Genomic DNA, 17197 nt, shown 5'->3' on the forward strand with positions numbered 1-17197 from the left:
AGGGTGTTGTCTTCAGCCCACACAGGCGACACGAGATAGTCATGCAGACGTCCGCGGGCCTTTGCGTCACCTCCTATTCTTTCCTTTATCCTGTTTCCTTTATTCATTTCAGAAACAGTGTTCATTTTATCTTTCAGACTTTGTATGTAGTATTCTTAGACCGTCTGTGAAGCTGTGACACCAAATTCTGGGTAGAGTTGTATTTAGACTTCCGCAGTTTTGTATTAAAATAAGTTGTCAGATTTTGTCTTTCGCTTAATTATTTTCACTATTTGCATGATATCTACTCATCACTGATAATAGTTTAAACTGGAAAAGGTTAAGTAATTAGGATAATTTGGCTTGCCTAGCTTTTACCAGTAGGCGCCATCACGGCTCTCGAGGGTGTGAAATCCGGGTCGTGACAAGTTGGTATTAGAGCTCTAGGTTACATAGGTCTCACAATTCATATACAAGCTTAGTAGAGTCTGAGGGATCGGTACGAAGATGTCTGTATTTATCCCCCAGAGGCTACAGAGTTAGGAAAAGTTTCACTTCCATTCTTCTTTATCGTGCGATTTTGTTCTCTCATTGCTAAATTGAAACCTCTACTCTTGTCCTTTCACGAATGTCAAAGTCATGTACCGCTTCTTGAGCTGAACAACAACACAAATCGGATAGATTAACTACGTCTTCGGAGGCTTTGCGGATGTTGGATAGGTTTTACCAAGCTCTTCGCTACCACTTTCAGTGGTGCATCTTTTGAGGACCCACGGGATTATCTTGACCGCTGCTATGAAATATTGCAGAATGTGAGAATAGTCGAAAGCGATGGGGTTGATTGTGCTGTGTTTCAGATGACAAGTAGAGGTAGTGGAAAGATAATGTATTTACTAGACCATTTGTGGCTCCGACGGAAGATGTAGACGTATCAAGAGATCACCTAATGAATCATGTTGGGGTTCAATGCACCTTGACGTCTGCTTGACTTATTTGAGTTGTGAAGGTCAAATATTGTGGATTATCGGATATTGTGACCTATGGCTTCGTGCCAAGTGAGGGGAGTCCACTATCAACGAACAAATTGTGGGGTCATGTGTTATACCAATTTTGGCCTGAGATGTATTTATGTGGTATTTAAAGGTTTTCCAAAACTTGTATATGATCAAGAGCTGAGATTTGAATGGGATGATGATGAGACTTGAGATATTCCCACGTCCTTAATAATTCTACATTTCAGTATCAGCGGGGTCATGAAAACATATTCGGTATACTCGTAGTGCTTAAGTTAATCACAACACTCGCGTGGGGAAATCATCTTTTAATGTACCAGTGGTAAGAAATTTCCTGCAATGGTTATTTAAGTTATCCGGTACAGACTTAGTATGAGCAGTTGAACTGCGGATGGGTTGTTATGAAAATGGTGATACTAGGAACATCTTGAGAAATTATCCTAGACTTGGGAGAGACATATTTCGTCAAAGCACTCAGGCTACGTGCCCCATTGCAGTTACTACTCCACTTACATGACCAACCATAGGTAGAGGTCAGGATATTAGAGGTGGAGGTGAGACTCCTAGAGGTGGAGACCCAATCCGTTGATATATTTTCTATGGTATGGTTGAGGTTGCTACACCAGACGGTATCGTTATAAGTATTGTCTCGAATTATTATAAAGTCAAAATTTCCTTAACTTGATTCGGTTTAGAGCATCGAGGAAAGTTCTCCTATTGTGCTCCACTTATGAGTGAGCTTCGTAATTCTTAAAATCTACATATGTGAATACTCCTGTTGGGAGATTATATGGAGATAGCTATGTCTATCATTATGTGTTGGTCACTAAAAATAGTTGTGAGGCTAAAAGTGACTCTTGTTAATCAATTCGATGAGTTTGATTTAATTTCTAAATAATTGATTTCCATTGTAAATTATATGCCCTACCGGTAAGAGGGATCATTGTATGTTGTGATTTTGTTTAACCGAAATTATTTGAAAGAAGGAAGAAAGGAAATGGAAAATTTTAGTTGGCACAATGTGCAAAATACTTGTGATTCAGAGTTGAGGATGAGATCCTCACATTTTTATATGATATGAAATATTTAAACCGGGCTACAAGCTGCGGTGGATGTTATATAAAGACGAGGTCCTAGTGGTAAAAATTTTATGTGTTTAAATTCTCCTTTTGTGAAATTAAAATTTGTGTTGTAGCACTTGTAGGGAGTCATGCCTATTAGGCTTATTTGAAAATTCTTGTATGAATATTTCTGTGCATAATTTGCCAAAATTCTATTGTAACTATTGAGTTTTAGCCTATAAGGTGAGAGCCCAGGTGGCGTTAAATTGTGACTCGTTACTTCGGGTAAGTAATTATAAGATCCCCATGCCTTGTTGTTAGTAATGTGGAAGTTTGAAACGAAATTTTGTTAACATGAGGTTAATTGGTGATGTTGTAATCTATTATGAACAACCATTAAGACCAGAGATGTGGTTATGGTCATACATATGATGTGTTTTATGTCAAGATATCATTGTGATAATGGCGTGCTTGTAATGCGGAGATTAGTGTTATTGATATATACTTTGTGGTGCATTGTTGGGTTGTGGACATGTTGTTAGGAGTTGTTTTGGTGTTATTCTGACAGGTGGATAGGCCCAATTACAGGGGAACTCTGCCGAAATTTCAGCAAAATTTGGGAGTTAGAAATTTTTTTTGGGATATTGAGATGTGCAAAGAAAGAGATAAGTTACATTATGTGTTGGATGACAGACTCTACTTCTCATTTGAGGACGAATGACCCGAAGTCGGGGAGAATGTAATACCCCGTATTTGATGGGTGCATAGGCACGAGTTGCTATAGCCAGTCGGGACTAATATCGTGTGTTGACGTGAAAATCGGACCTTTCTGGAAATAATTGGAGTGTAAGAAATTTATTTCAAAGTTTATAAATATGGATAAAGGAAATAATCTCAATTGAAATGGTATTGTCGGATTTATGTCGAATGCGGTAATGTGGGATCAACCGCGAGTATATGTGTAAAAGTAAAATCATTAATTTGGAAACCTCAGAATAATTGTTAGTACGTTCGAGGACGAACGTTTGTTTTAGAGGTGGAGAATGTGTTGACCCAAAATGTCATCTTTAAATTAAATAATCATTTCGGTATTTTGAAGACCTTGAAAAGCGGTTTAAAAAATTCCTCGACTTGCGTGTGCAGTCCGTATAATTTTTCGGAAGGTTTTTATGTGAAAAATGGATTAAATTGTGAACTAGAGATTTAAAACTCAATTGAGTTGACTTCGATCAACATTTTGGGTAAACGAATCCGGACCCGTGATTTGACGATCCCGGGAGATCCGTAGGAAAATATGGGACTTGGGCGTATGCCCAAAATCGAATTCCGAGGTCCCAGGCCCGAGAAATGAATTTTTGAGTAAAATTATTTTCTGAAAATATTTAAGGAAAATGGAAATGAAATTTGATTAGAAAGTGATGGTATCGGGACCGTATTTTGGTTCCGGCACCCGGTACAGGTCCTATATATGGTTTAAGCACTTTCTATAAAGTTTGGTTGCAAACAGACGTCATTTGACGTGTTTCGGACTCAAAAATGGAAAATTTGATGTTTTATGAAATTTGAAAGAATTCTTGGATTTTAAAGCTTAATTCGTGGTATATGACGTTATTTTGGCGATTTGATCGCACGGTTAAGTTCGTAGGATGTTTTTGAGTTAGTGTATGTGTTTGGTTAGGAGCCCCGAGGGCTCGGGAGTGTTTCGGAGGTGTCTCGGAGTGATTTCGGACTTAGGAAATTGCAGAAATAGTACATGTGAACAGTACCCATGAACAGTACCCCGTGAACAGTAGCCATGAACAGTCCCACGTGAACAGTAAAAAACACGTGAACAGTACCCCCGAAAACATTCTGGACAGAATGTAACTTCTGAAATCCATTTTTCATTTTTAGCAAAATGGAGCTCGGGGAGAGGCGATTTTTGGGATATTTTCAGAGAAAATAACGGGGTAATGTTCTTAACTTAATTTTGGTTAGATTACCCGAATCTATTACTAGTTTTGGCACTTAATTGGTGATTTTAGTTGGGAAAATCTTGAAAACCCTCTTAGTTTAATTTGAAGATTTGAGGGTCGAGTTGATGTCGGATTTTAGTAAAATTGGTATGGTTGGACTCGTGGTTGGATGAGGTTTCATATTCCATAATTTTTGTCGGGTTCCGAGACGTGGTCCCCACGGGCAAATTTTTAGTGCAATTTCGGATTTTTAATGGAAAATGTAGAATTTCATATGGAATTAATTCCTATAATTTTTATTGACTGAATCGAATTGTTTATGACTAGATTTGAGAATTTCGGGCATGAATTCGCGAGGCAAAGGCTTGTTGGAATTTTGAATTGGTTGCAAAGCGAGGTAAGTGTTTGGTCTAACCTTAGCTTGAGGGATTAGGAGTTGTGTCTTATTTGCTACATGTTAATTGTGGAGTACGACGTATAGGCATGGTGACGAGTATCTATACGTTGGTGTCAAGCATGCCCGTGAGTCTTGTATTATAATTGTTATGACTCTGTTGTGGTTTATTGCGCTTCATATGTTATCATCACCATTGTTCCCTTTCCGGGATGTTTGTTTGATATTATTGTTCCCTTGCCGGGATGTTTGTTTTGATAGTATTGTTCTCTTGCCGAGATGTTGTTGAAATATCATTGTTCCCTTGCCGGGAAGTTATTATAGTGCTATTGTTCCCTTGCCGGGATTCCTTGTGGTTATTGTTGGCTTGTAACTGGGAGCGGGTGGTACGCCTACCACAAGATATAATGGAATGGGAGCGGGTGGTATGCCTACCACAAGATATAATGAAATGGGAGCGGGTGGTACGCCTACCACAAGATATAATGAAATGGGAGCGGGTGGTACGCCTACCACAATATATAATAAAATGGGAGCGAGTGGTACGCCTACCACAAGATATAATGAAATGGGAGTGGGTGGTACGCCTACCACGAGATACATGAAATGGGAGCGGGTGGCACGCCTGCCACGAGATACATGAAATGGGATCGGGTTGCACGCCTGCAATAAGATGTGAAAAGAAAGTGAAATCTGCCTTTGTTTTCCTTACTCTTGTTAGTGGTTGGATTTTGATTCCTTTATAATTCTCTTAATATTCAGTTTTTACCCTTTTTTCTATGGTCAATACTCCAAATTTCAACAATTGTTACATTTTTAACTCATTTGATTTCTCAACTAAATTTTCCTTAAACCGTTTGAGGTTGTACTTTACCTAAAAAGGAATTTCTACTATGTTTTGATTTATTGATTTCTCGTATTAAAGGTAATGATTCATTTGATATTGTACTGTAATTGAAAAGGGTATCTTCTTTATCAAATTATTTCTAAAAATAACTTCATCTTTTCTTGTTGATTTCCTAATTGGGTTGGAAGTTGTACTCTACTTTATGTTAAGTGAATGAGGCGTCACAAGGTGACCTTTACTAGAAAGAATTATATTCGAAAGATGCTTATTTGAAAGATATTTATTTAAAGGAAAGATATTTATTTAAAGGAAATATATTCATTGAAAAGCATATTATCTTAGAGATTATTACTTGAAGGATTTATAGGCGAAAGATTTATATTTGAAGGACTTGATAAATTGATTGCACTTGTATCTATTATTTGTTGAGAAACATTTATGGTGTTCTTGTTGCATGCTCTTTATATTACTGGTTGATCATTGTTGTCATCATTGTTATCTGTTTCCTATTATTTTGTATGTTATATTGCACAGGTTTATTTGGTAGTCTGGTCCTAGACTCGTCACTACTTCGCCGAGGTTAGGCTAGACACTTACCAGCACATGGGGTCGGTTGTGCTGATAATACACTCTGCACTATGTGCAGATACTGATACCGGAGTGCTTGGACCGCAGTGAGGGTGTTGTCTTCAGCCCACACAGGCGACACGAGGTAGTCCTGCAGACGTCCGCGGACCTTTGCGTCACCTCCTATTCTTTCCTTTATCCTGTTTCCTTTATTCATTTCAGAAACAGTGTTCATTTTATCTTTCAAACTTTGTATGTAGTATTCTTAGACTGTCTGTGAAGCTGTGACACCAAATTCTGGGTAGAGTTGTATTTAGACTTCCGCAGTTTTGTATTAAGATAAGTTGTCAGATTTTGTCTTCCGCTTAATTATTTTCGCTATTTGCATGATATCTACTCTTCATTGATAATAGTTTAAACTGGAAAAGGTTATGTAATTAGGATAATTTGGCTTGCCTAGCTTTCACCAGTAGGCGTCATCACGGCTCTCGAGGGTGTGAAATCCGGGTCGTGACATGTCATTTGGGATGTGTGTGCAAAATTTCAGGTTAATCGGATGTGGTTTGGTTGGGGTTTTCATCAAAAGCGGAATTCGGAAGATTTTGGGAAACTTAGGCTTGAATCCGGTGTGTTTTGGTTGATTTGATGTTGTTTGAGATGTTTTGAAGATTGGTACAAGTTTGAATAAGGTTTTGGGATATGTTGGTGCTTTTGGTTGAGGTCCCGGGCAGGGTGATTTCAGACGGTTGACGGGGAGTTTGAGGAATTGTTTCAGCGGCAGATTTTGTTGTTTCTGGTATTTCCGCACCTGCGGATTGGGGACCGCAGGTGCGACACCTCATATGCGGGAAAAAGGTCGCAGAAGCGGAAGTTGGGATGTAGGCAGGAAACTGCAGAAGCGGTGAGGAGGACCTCATCTGCGATGTCGCAGATGCGGATAAGGGATCGTAGATGCAGAATAGAGGAACATATGTGAAAATCGCAAAAGCGGTTGATTTGCTGCAAATGCGGTACCGCAGAAGCGGTTATAGGGTCGCAGATGCGAAATGTTTGGCAGAAGGTATAAACTGTCTCCTCCGCGATTTTGAGTTATTTTCACAATTTCTAATTCGGTTTGGGAGCTTTTTGGACGATTTTGAAGAAGGATTTCAAGGGAACTTCATTGAGGTAAGGAATTTTGACCTAAAACTCGTTCCTATGCTATTATTTTACGGATTAGAGCTATAATTAATGGAATTCAAGGGTTAAAATTGGGGAAACTAGGGCTTAGAAATTTAGACCTTTGCTTGATGATTTGAAGGACCATTTGAGGTCGGATTTCAGAACTTTTGATATGTACGAACTCGTGCGGAGATAAGGAATCTACTGAGATATAAATTATCGAATTCCGAGACGTGGGCATGGGGGTGGGATTTTGGTAATTTAGGGATTTATGTCGTATATTGATTATTTTTGCTTGGGCTTCGTTCCCTTAGCATATTTTGACGCCGTGATTCTGATTTTGGATAGATTCGACGCGATTAGAGGCCGATTCAAGTGGCAAAGGCGTTGCGAGCTAGAGATTTAACCGGTTCGAGGTGAGTAATGATTGTAAATGATGTTCTGAGGGTATGAAACCTCGGATTGCATATCGTTGTGCTATATTGAAGTGACGCACACGCTAAATGACGAGCGTGGGGTCGTGCACTGTTGGGGATTATGACTTAATCCGTCCTGAATGACTATTTTACCTCGTATTTGACTGAAATCTATTTGCTATCATCATTATTTGGGCTAAATGCCTTATTTGGGCTTCGTGCCAACTATTTGAACCATTAGGGGACTTTTATTGATATTTTCTCACTATTTTGACTTTATACTTGAACTCGGTCATGTTATATTTCATTGTTTTCGTACTCAGCCATGTTTACTCTGTTTTAACACTTAAATGATCTTTTAAATGATATTTTGGGCTGAGAATCATGTTTTACTATTGCCCGAGTGGCTTGTGAGGATTTTGACTGAGTAAGGCCGAGGGCCTATGTTGTGAGAAAATATTTGATATTGATTATGAGGTCGAGAGCCTAGTGATGATGCCGCGAGATGGCTTGATATTGCGCTTGGGCCGTAAGGGGCTCCTCCAAGAGTCTACACACCCCCAGTGAGCGCGAGTACCCATTGTGATATGAGATTGATTCCGAGGGGCTGGTATTATTTTGAGATGTTGCCCAAGGGGCGGATTTGTTGACACGGTGCCCGAGGAGCGAACCTTTATGTGTTTATCTTTTCTTAATTGCCTGTCAAATTACCTGCTTAATTGTTGAAAAGGGCTTTTCATGAAGTTAAATTTGAGTTAACGGATTTTTACCTATCTTTCATTGGATTACTGTTTTTACGGATTTTACTGCTTCATTATAGCATGCCTTATGCCTTACGTGATTTCCTGCTTTCAGTCTTTATTTATGATTATTACTCACTGAGTTGGAGTACTCACTTTACTCCCTGCACCCTGTGTGCAGATGCAGGCGTATCTGGTCCCGCTCCCGAGTGCTGATCATTTCCAGCTCAGGCGGATCCGAGGAGTCTCTAGGTAGTTGTTGGCATTCGCATCCTGGAGCTCTTCCCTATCTTACTTCTTCATGTTCTTGGTTTTCTATATTAAACTCTGTAGTTTGATTTGGAGTATTCCGTTTTGCTAGATGCTCATGACTAGTGACATTCTGGTATCGGGCTGTGTTGGGTTATTTTCCGCGAATTATGCTATTAACTGCTTAAACCTTAGTTTATTTGATCATGCTTAGATTGTTTCTTAATGTTTAACTATTAAATACTGAAATAAGTAGTGTCGGCTGATCTTGTCTTCACGAGAGGCGTCATCACAATCGGATCCGAATTTAGGGTCATGACAATCAACTTGTAACATTACCTACCACTTGCAAAATTCAGCAGTAACTTTGTACTACTTGTCCATATTCAACGTACTTGTTATCTTGGCAACTAACCTTAATAGTTAATCAATTTGTTAACCTTTTCACTGCTCATCTTGTTTTATTTCATCTTGTCCTGTTTTTAATCGGCAAAGGGCTAAAGATATCCCTATATTATGAGAAAAAGGTTTAAATATAACCTCTGTTATATGTTGGATCCAAAAACATACGCGTGTCGTAATACTATTGATTTAGATCTTACCTTCTTATGTTAAGTTTGTCCAAGGTGGACATTTAATCATATGTGATACTAATATTTGATGAGGTAGATGTCACATGCATGCCACCTTAGCTCCCCTAATCCATATATAAAAGACTAAAATTTGAAATACAATATTTTCATGGTAGCGGTAATGGTGGCAATAGTGACGAAGGGGAAGAAAATTTTAATGGCGGAAAAAGATAGAAGGGGTTAAAATGGGTTAGGGACGTTGAGGTGGCAAGCTATGTGGCATCCACTTCATCAAATGTCAATGTCACGTAGGATTAGATGTTCACTTTGGATAAACTTAACGGAAAAGAGGTATATTTGAACCAATAATATAACGATCATGGTATATATGAACTCAAAGTATAACGAGGGGTACATTTAAACCTTTTCTCATACTACAGGAATATATTTTACCCTTTTCCGTTTTTAAATTGATGGAACTCATTTATTTTAATACTTACAAGAATAAATTATATGAAATAATTTATGAAACATGCAAAGTTTGCAGTATGCTGAGCAAACTTAAGTCATCAAATTTAATGCCTAATAACCTTTTAATAAATGTAAATACATATTTTTTTTTCTCTCAACTGCAGGGATTTTGTTTGTTTTTTAAAAGATTGCAAGCTGATAATTAGGTTTCTCTAGGACTGCATCTGTAAAGCAATATAAGCAACAAATGTTATGCTGCACTAACAAAAGAGATGTTAGCGTAATCATAATTGTAATTAGCTTCATCGCCGCTATAATTAAGTTATGAACTACTAGTGTGATAGTATTATTTAACCCTTTGTTGAATAAATTCTCTCAGTTGGAAAAGAAAAGCAACAAATAATAATGTTTTACTCTTAGAGCACAAATTGTTTTTGAATTCTTTAAGGGAAAGTTATAGAAGAACATGGGACCTTTTTATTTTATTATTTGTCAAAAGTTAAGTCAAGGAATTTCAAACCCTAGAGTCTAGGAGGAGTAATTAAATAGTATAGTATTTAAAAAGTAAAAAGATCCTTAATAAATTATAGTATTTGATTAACCCCTTTCTGTGCTGTCAAATCAAATGCTCTATACAATCATAACTTTGCTCGAGTCCTCGTCTCCTCGATAGAATGTGATAGTCGGCTGAATGTTTTTAGTTGACATTTTAATGTAATCTCATTATGATTTTGCTTACTCATAATAGAAATTTTAGGTTGCTTTCATATCTTAAATTTTGCGGGGAAAAAAAGGAAATCAAAAATATGCATGTCTCCACATATATTAGGATTTTGCTAATCTAATGATATTCCTTTAATAAATTAGCGTCGTTCTATTTTTCTTTCTGTAATTGTTCCTATAATATTTCTTAAGTAGTTTTTAAATATATAAAATTTATTTCAAAAAATTTTAAAACTTTTATGTCCAAATACAAGATTAATATTAAGAAGTTGGAATCGCAAAAAGCGAAAAATATCACATAAATTAAGAAATAGAGAGTATATTTTTAGTTATCTTTACTACATAACTAAATACGTATTTGAGAAGGCAAAGACATGCTTTTGAATGTACAGCTCGAAATACAAGTTATAACCACCCCCCCTCCCCCCAACACACACCAAAAAAACAAGTAAAAACACCACTTTTAAGAAGCATTTATTCATTTCTAAATATTCCCATACATAAGGCAAAGACATGCTTTCTAGGCAGTAGGCACAGCTTAATCAAATTATTAATTAAATATCTTCAAATAAGAAAAAAAACACTTTCCAAATCTTGATTAGCATCTTTTTTAGAAGCCAACTTTATTTTATTAATAGTTGCCAGTTGCCACCATCAATTATATATTGAAATGACAAGCTATATATCTCCTTTACTATAAAGTTTATGAGAGTTCTATTTCTTAGAAATGCCCCAAAGAAAACCTTTTCTTTGACTAGCTAACACTTCGAATCCATCTTTAATTTCTTATCAGGTTAAGAAAAGTTGTAACTCAATTATTTTTATTAAAACAGGGTAGTTGGTATAGAAAGTATTTCGCGTTCCCGTGAGCTTTGGAGAAAGGCCATATTCCAAGGGTGTAAATTGTAATATAAGGAGACTACCCCGGTGCAAGGGTCAGCAATTTACGACTCGAATATGTGACCTATAAATCACATACAGACAAGTTTATCGTTACTCCAGGCTCCTAGTTCGACTCAATTACCTTTTTATTAATGATAATAAAAAGAATACAGTCTTCTTTGCTTCGTGTGACACCTATCAGGGATGAAATTAAGATAAATATAATTGTGAACCCCAAAAAGAAGCAATAAGCATCTCCAAAGTATCAGAATTGCGAATGCAAAGACCGAATCTCATTTTTTTTTTCTCACAGCAATTTGTGTTTGCCATTAATGGTCTTTAATATTATCTTGATTCGGAACAGTTCATTTGAGATGAGGTATACCGCGTTTGTAAAAAATAGTGACGTCGTTATTTGAACTTTAAGGGCTTGTTTGGTACGAGGGATAAGGGACAATTAATTTAGAGATTAAATTTGAGATGAGGTATATCACGTTTGTTTGGGATAAAATCGTGATATATATAACTAATCCCGGGATTAATTATTGCGGAATTGTAGTGTTTTCTTATCCCCATGGGAGGGTGAGATAACTAATTTCGGGATAATTAATCATGTGATAACTTCTTTCCAATCAAACGACCCCTAAGGGCTCGTTTGGTCCGAGAGATAAGAGATAATTAATCCCAGAATTAAATTTGAAATGAGTTTATCCCATGTTTGGTTGGGATAAAATTACGGTATAACTAATTCCGGAATTAGTTATTCCGAAATTGTAGTGTTTATTTGTCCCTATGAAAAGGTGAAATAACTAATTCCGAGATAATTAATCCTGAAATAACTTATTTCCAACCAAACGGTCCCTAAAATTGAAATGGAAGTCTTACACAATCAGATCACTAATGATGTAAAATTCAATTATTTCAGTGAAATTACATTGGGTAGTATCGTAGCTAAATTTGTCGCAACAACCTTCATACACTTGGTCTTTAGATCAAGATATATGTTAAACAAAAAGAAAACGATTTTGTTTCGGTTCAAATTATTTTATTGAAAGCGAAGCCATGATTTGAAATTTATGAATTCTAAACTTATTGCTGAACTCATAACTCATCTTAGTTATTGGATTCTTCGCAAGTTATATATTTATATATATTTAATAATTAATTCCTTCACTAAAATACAAGATCTAAGTAAAAATTACTTGATTCGTTCGAATCTATACTTAATACTCTAACTCCGGCCCCAACCCAAACACGTTATATCGTTAATAACCATGTTACATAACTCTAATACAGTCATACCTCTTTATAACAATATCCTTATATAATAGTTATTCATTATAAAAGTCAAATTTTTTTTTGGAACCGATTTTATATTACGTTATAATATGTGTCCTTTATAACAACATTTCATTATATATAGCAGCCAATTTTTTTTAGAACAAATAAGGCTGTTACAGAGAAGTTTGACGGTAGTACCATGTAATTGAACTCCTTCAAGTTAGATATTACTGTAAAGAACTTTTGAGCAAAAGATCTTTTTGCAATATATTAAATTTTTCCTGTTAATTTTATAAAGTTTGCACCATATAAAAAAGAGTAGGATTTTTCTGGCTTTATCGTACCATCTTGGTGTCAAACCGAATCCCAAGAAGAATTTAACACGGTAACATTTTACTAACTTTAATTAATTCTTGAGAGAAAGAATATTCTAAATAGCGAACCAACTATAGTTAATGGAATGAGCAAAATACAAAAGAATTGATATTTAAATTGATCAACTAACACCCCAATTATAAACCAAAGATTCCAATAAGAATATCACTTTTGACCAAGACACTCTTCTCATGAAAGAATAATTCACCTACATTAAATATAAATAAGTTTCAATTTCAATTTTCAATACCCTATCATTGCATTGCTATAGATTAGGAGTTGATTGCTCTAAAAATAATAAATTGTAAGATACCTGAGAAAATTATAAAACTCAATGCTTTTTGCTGGGGCGGATGTAGCTCTATAATACAGGGTTAAATTAAATTCATAATTTTTTACGCGAATCACAAATTTATATATAAAAAGTTAATAAAATCGTAACAAATAATAGATATGAACTCATAACTTTACGATATAATTAGTTCAACACTAAAAATATTAAAAGTTGAATCCATAAAATTTAAATTGTGAATCCGCCTATACTTTTTGGGAGGCATGAGAAGACAGCGAACTAAAATGTATTAAAACAAAAAAGATTTTTTTGGACTGGCTTTTGATTATTCTGAAGAAGATTCTTCAATTATTCTTGTCAAATTTTTCATCATCTTCTTCTTGTTCTTCAACCCTTTTTTAAACTAAGATCTGTTTTTCAATTATGACAGAAGATAATCATAGCATATGTGCACGAATGGCATTAATTAATTAACCATAACGAGTGGAATCTTTATATTTTGCAAAACTCCATATAAACTATAAAGGAAAAAAGATATTGTATAGTGTGTGTGTGTGTGTGTGTGTGTGTGTGTGTGTGTGTATATATATATATATATATATATATATATATATATATATATATATATATATATACATGTTATATATAAAAATTATACAAATTTTATACACTTTTTCGGCTACCGAATATAAATAGTTTATGACGCGAGCTAAAAGTTGAAAAAGAACCCAACTATAAACCCTCCGTATGTCACCGTGATGAAATTTCTCGTTCTACTCAAGAATCAAAATGAAAAAGTAAAAAAAAAAAAAAAAAAAATTACTTCTTCTTCTCTTTTTCTTTTGATTTTTCACTCGGTATTCGGTATCCGTATTAAAGCTCGATTAAATTCGGATTCGCGCCAAAAAATCCTACATTTGGGAGTAAATCACTCCCTAATAAAGGCAACTCTATACCCAAAGCTCGAACTTCTGGTTAAAAATAAAGAAGTACTTACCACCCCACCACAACCCTTATTGTTCATAATTTTTAGTTGTTTCTTCTCCACCCACCCACTCCCTCAAATCAAGTTGAAGCCTAACTAGTATTTATGATAAAATGTAACTTCTAGACACTATCAGTACAAAAGAATTTTTATCTTGTCATCGCTGTTATGTCGAGGAAGAAGCAAACCCGAAAATAAAAAAGATAAAGAACATCAAATTTTAATGTGGAAAACCTTTCAAATCGAAGGTAAAAACCACGGGATCACAAAGATCCAAAAAAGTTCCACTATAACAATAAGATGGTTACAAAAGTTCTCCAAATTGGCTACACAACAAGTGCCAACTTGGAGCAATAATAGCAACGAGCAACAACTAATCAATTAAAGAACGAGTATAATCCACAAAAATGAAGCTGTTGTTCGAGGCTCGAAATCAAATGCTACGAGCCTCAAAATCCGATCTCCACCGTTCAAATCCAAGATCAAGATGTTACGAATATTCAGTCAAAATTTCAGCCCGATCCAACAGTTAACGAATCGGTTAACCTGATTTGAAGTTGGCTGGTCGGAATAAAAATCTACAGCAAAACAAATACTTTTCTTCTCTCTTGGTGAAAGCTCTCTCACAAAATCACTCTTATGTGTTTAAGTCTTTCAAAGACTTGTATCAATGAACATAGAATAATTCTCCAAGGTTGTCCTATTTATAGATCATGAATGGTACTTTCTCTTAAGGCCATAACCCACTCAAAATAGGAATAAACCGAATCCAATTCCAAATAGGAATGAAAATCAAAAGAGAATAGGATTAGGCCACTGATCCTTTGGCTGGACAACATGGGCATGTGCCCAACAAGTGCCTCAATCAAAAGATAATTACAAATAATTATTTATAAGAAATAAATAAATAACCTAAAAAATAAGGCAATACTTATCATGTGCAACATAATAAAATATATTATTAATCATATAAAGTTCTCTATACAGTCATATTATATAAGCTATAATCGTGTACTAGTAGTTATAGTGATGGCTTGCGGTTGACTAAACCACGATATGAAACATTAATACAATAACACAGTTATTCTCTAAAGATTTTATATGTCTACTTTGTCCTCCTTTACTGCATATTATTTGTTTATTCTTCTTGTCTCCACTATCTGTCCACTTGAAATTCATTTTCTATTAATTTACCTTTTTCTACTCTTCCTTCAGTTCTTCCCTACCCTATTTTTCATTTTTACGGCTTAGTTTGATGGGAGAAATTTAAAAATAGTCGTATTTACAAATGGTCATTCAAAAATAGTCATAGTTTCAAAAGTAATCGAAATTTAGCTACTTTTTATGTAAAGATAAATCTAAATAAAAATACTGTTCAAAATCCGAAAAAAATACTCTAGCATAATATACCGGAGTTCCAGTATATTATACCGGTCCAGCATAATATACTGGAGTGTGGAGCACTGGTGCTCCAGTCTTCAGTATATTATACTGGAGCCAGTAAAAAATACCGGTCCAACATAATATGCTGGAAGTTCATACACAAGTGCACCGAACTCTAGTATATTATGCTGGACCGATCTCTGTTGCAGCAAAATAGTGGTTATTTTTCAATGACTTGGCAAACGCTGGCAATTTTTGAATGACCAATCCGAAAACTGGCTAGACCGTGCTATTTTAATTTCACTAATTTGATGGGTTGTTAGGTGCCGTTACATAATATATCGTATTGTATTGTATATATTGTACCGTATCATTTTGATGAATGTAATATTTGAATAGATTATATTATTATTGTCTCATAACATCACATGCACCGTTAATATGAAGAATAAACTTACAATATTAGAAAGAAAAAGTAAGGTACGGGGTATAATTATTATATAAAAGGTAGAGTAAATGATAAAATTAGATTATTTAATAATAATAAAGGGCAAGATGGGATAAAAAAATAAGGTAACGACGCAACCGCACCAAATCTATCGTTACATAAAGTGATACTTTTTGCTGTTACATACGACGGATTTAACCTGTACGATACAATAAAATTTAAGTAACAATCAACAAGGGCGTTCGTAAAAATTTTTGTAAGCGGTGTCAAAATTTATAAAAGAATTAGAATATAACTTTGATTATCATACTTCTAAACGAGAAATAACCTTAGTTCATTCGTTTTATTGAGTCTTAAGTTAGAAAAGGTCCTGAGTTCAATCCTACTTCACCATAATTTTTAACCACAAAGGCTCTCTCAAATATTTGCAAAAGAAAAATATGTTAGTTGAGGTTTGAACGTTTGACTTCTTAGAGCAAATAACCAACGCACTAAAACACAATTTATGTTAAATGGTGTTATTTTTTCCGACTTATCCGTTTCTGTAAAATATTAATACATATATTTAATAAAAAATTTCTGACGAAGTGGTGTCGTGTGATACCACTTCAGCAAACGTACATCCGCCCCTGACGATCAAAACAACATTATATTTAAAGTAACAATATGATAAATACAATAGGTAACAATTATCCCAACAAGTAGAGACGTATAGTAATGCATGCAGATTTCTTTAATTTGGACATACTAACATTGCTCCCAAGGTATATACCTTATTTATAAAACGGATTATACACTGGCAATATAATAATTTTTTTATTATAATCGAAACTTTACACTAATAGTGTAAAGCTCGTCTACAATATTAGTGCATATAATATAAATCTATTTTTGAACATTCCAAGAAACAAATGTACTTAGGGAAAGTAGGTTTAATTAACCCTAGTTATTTTGGTGCTGTGAAGATTTTGTGCCAAACCGATATAAATGAACGACCATTGACCCAATCATATTGGTGAAACTGGCGGTGCGTTGTGTCTAAAATGGACAAAAGATTCCAAAAAGAATATAAAATGTATAACTTTTACATAACTTTATATTAACAATAAATAAATTGGACTAAAAAACTACTAGAACCATGGGCGAAGCTAGAAGCCCGAGTACAGGTTCAGTCGAACTCAGTAACTTTTACTTAAATTAATCTAGTTATATTAAAATATTTATTAAATATGTACAAATATTAAATTTAGAACCTACTTATTAATACTTAAAATCGTTGTTCCAAAATTTTGAACCCATAAAATTGAAATTCTGATTTCCCCTCTACTAGAACAGTCTATATATAGCAAGAATTGAAGTTAGTAATTTGTTACCGTTGATAAATTATAAGATAATATTAAAAA

This window comes from Nicotiana tabacum, chromosome 1, assembly GCF_000715075.1.
Source record: "Nicotiana tabacum cultivar K326 chromosome 1, ASM71507v2, whole genome shotgun sequence".
In the NCBI taxonomy this organism is placed as follows: Eukaryota; Viridiplantae; Streptophyta; class Magnoliopsida; order Solanales; family Solanaceae; genus Nicotiana; species Nicotiana tabacum.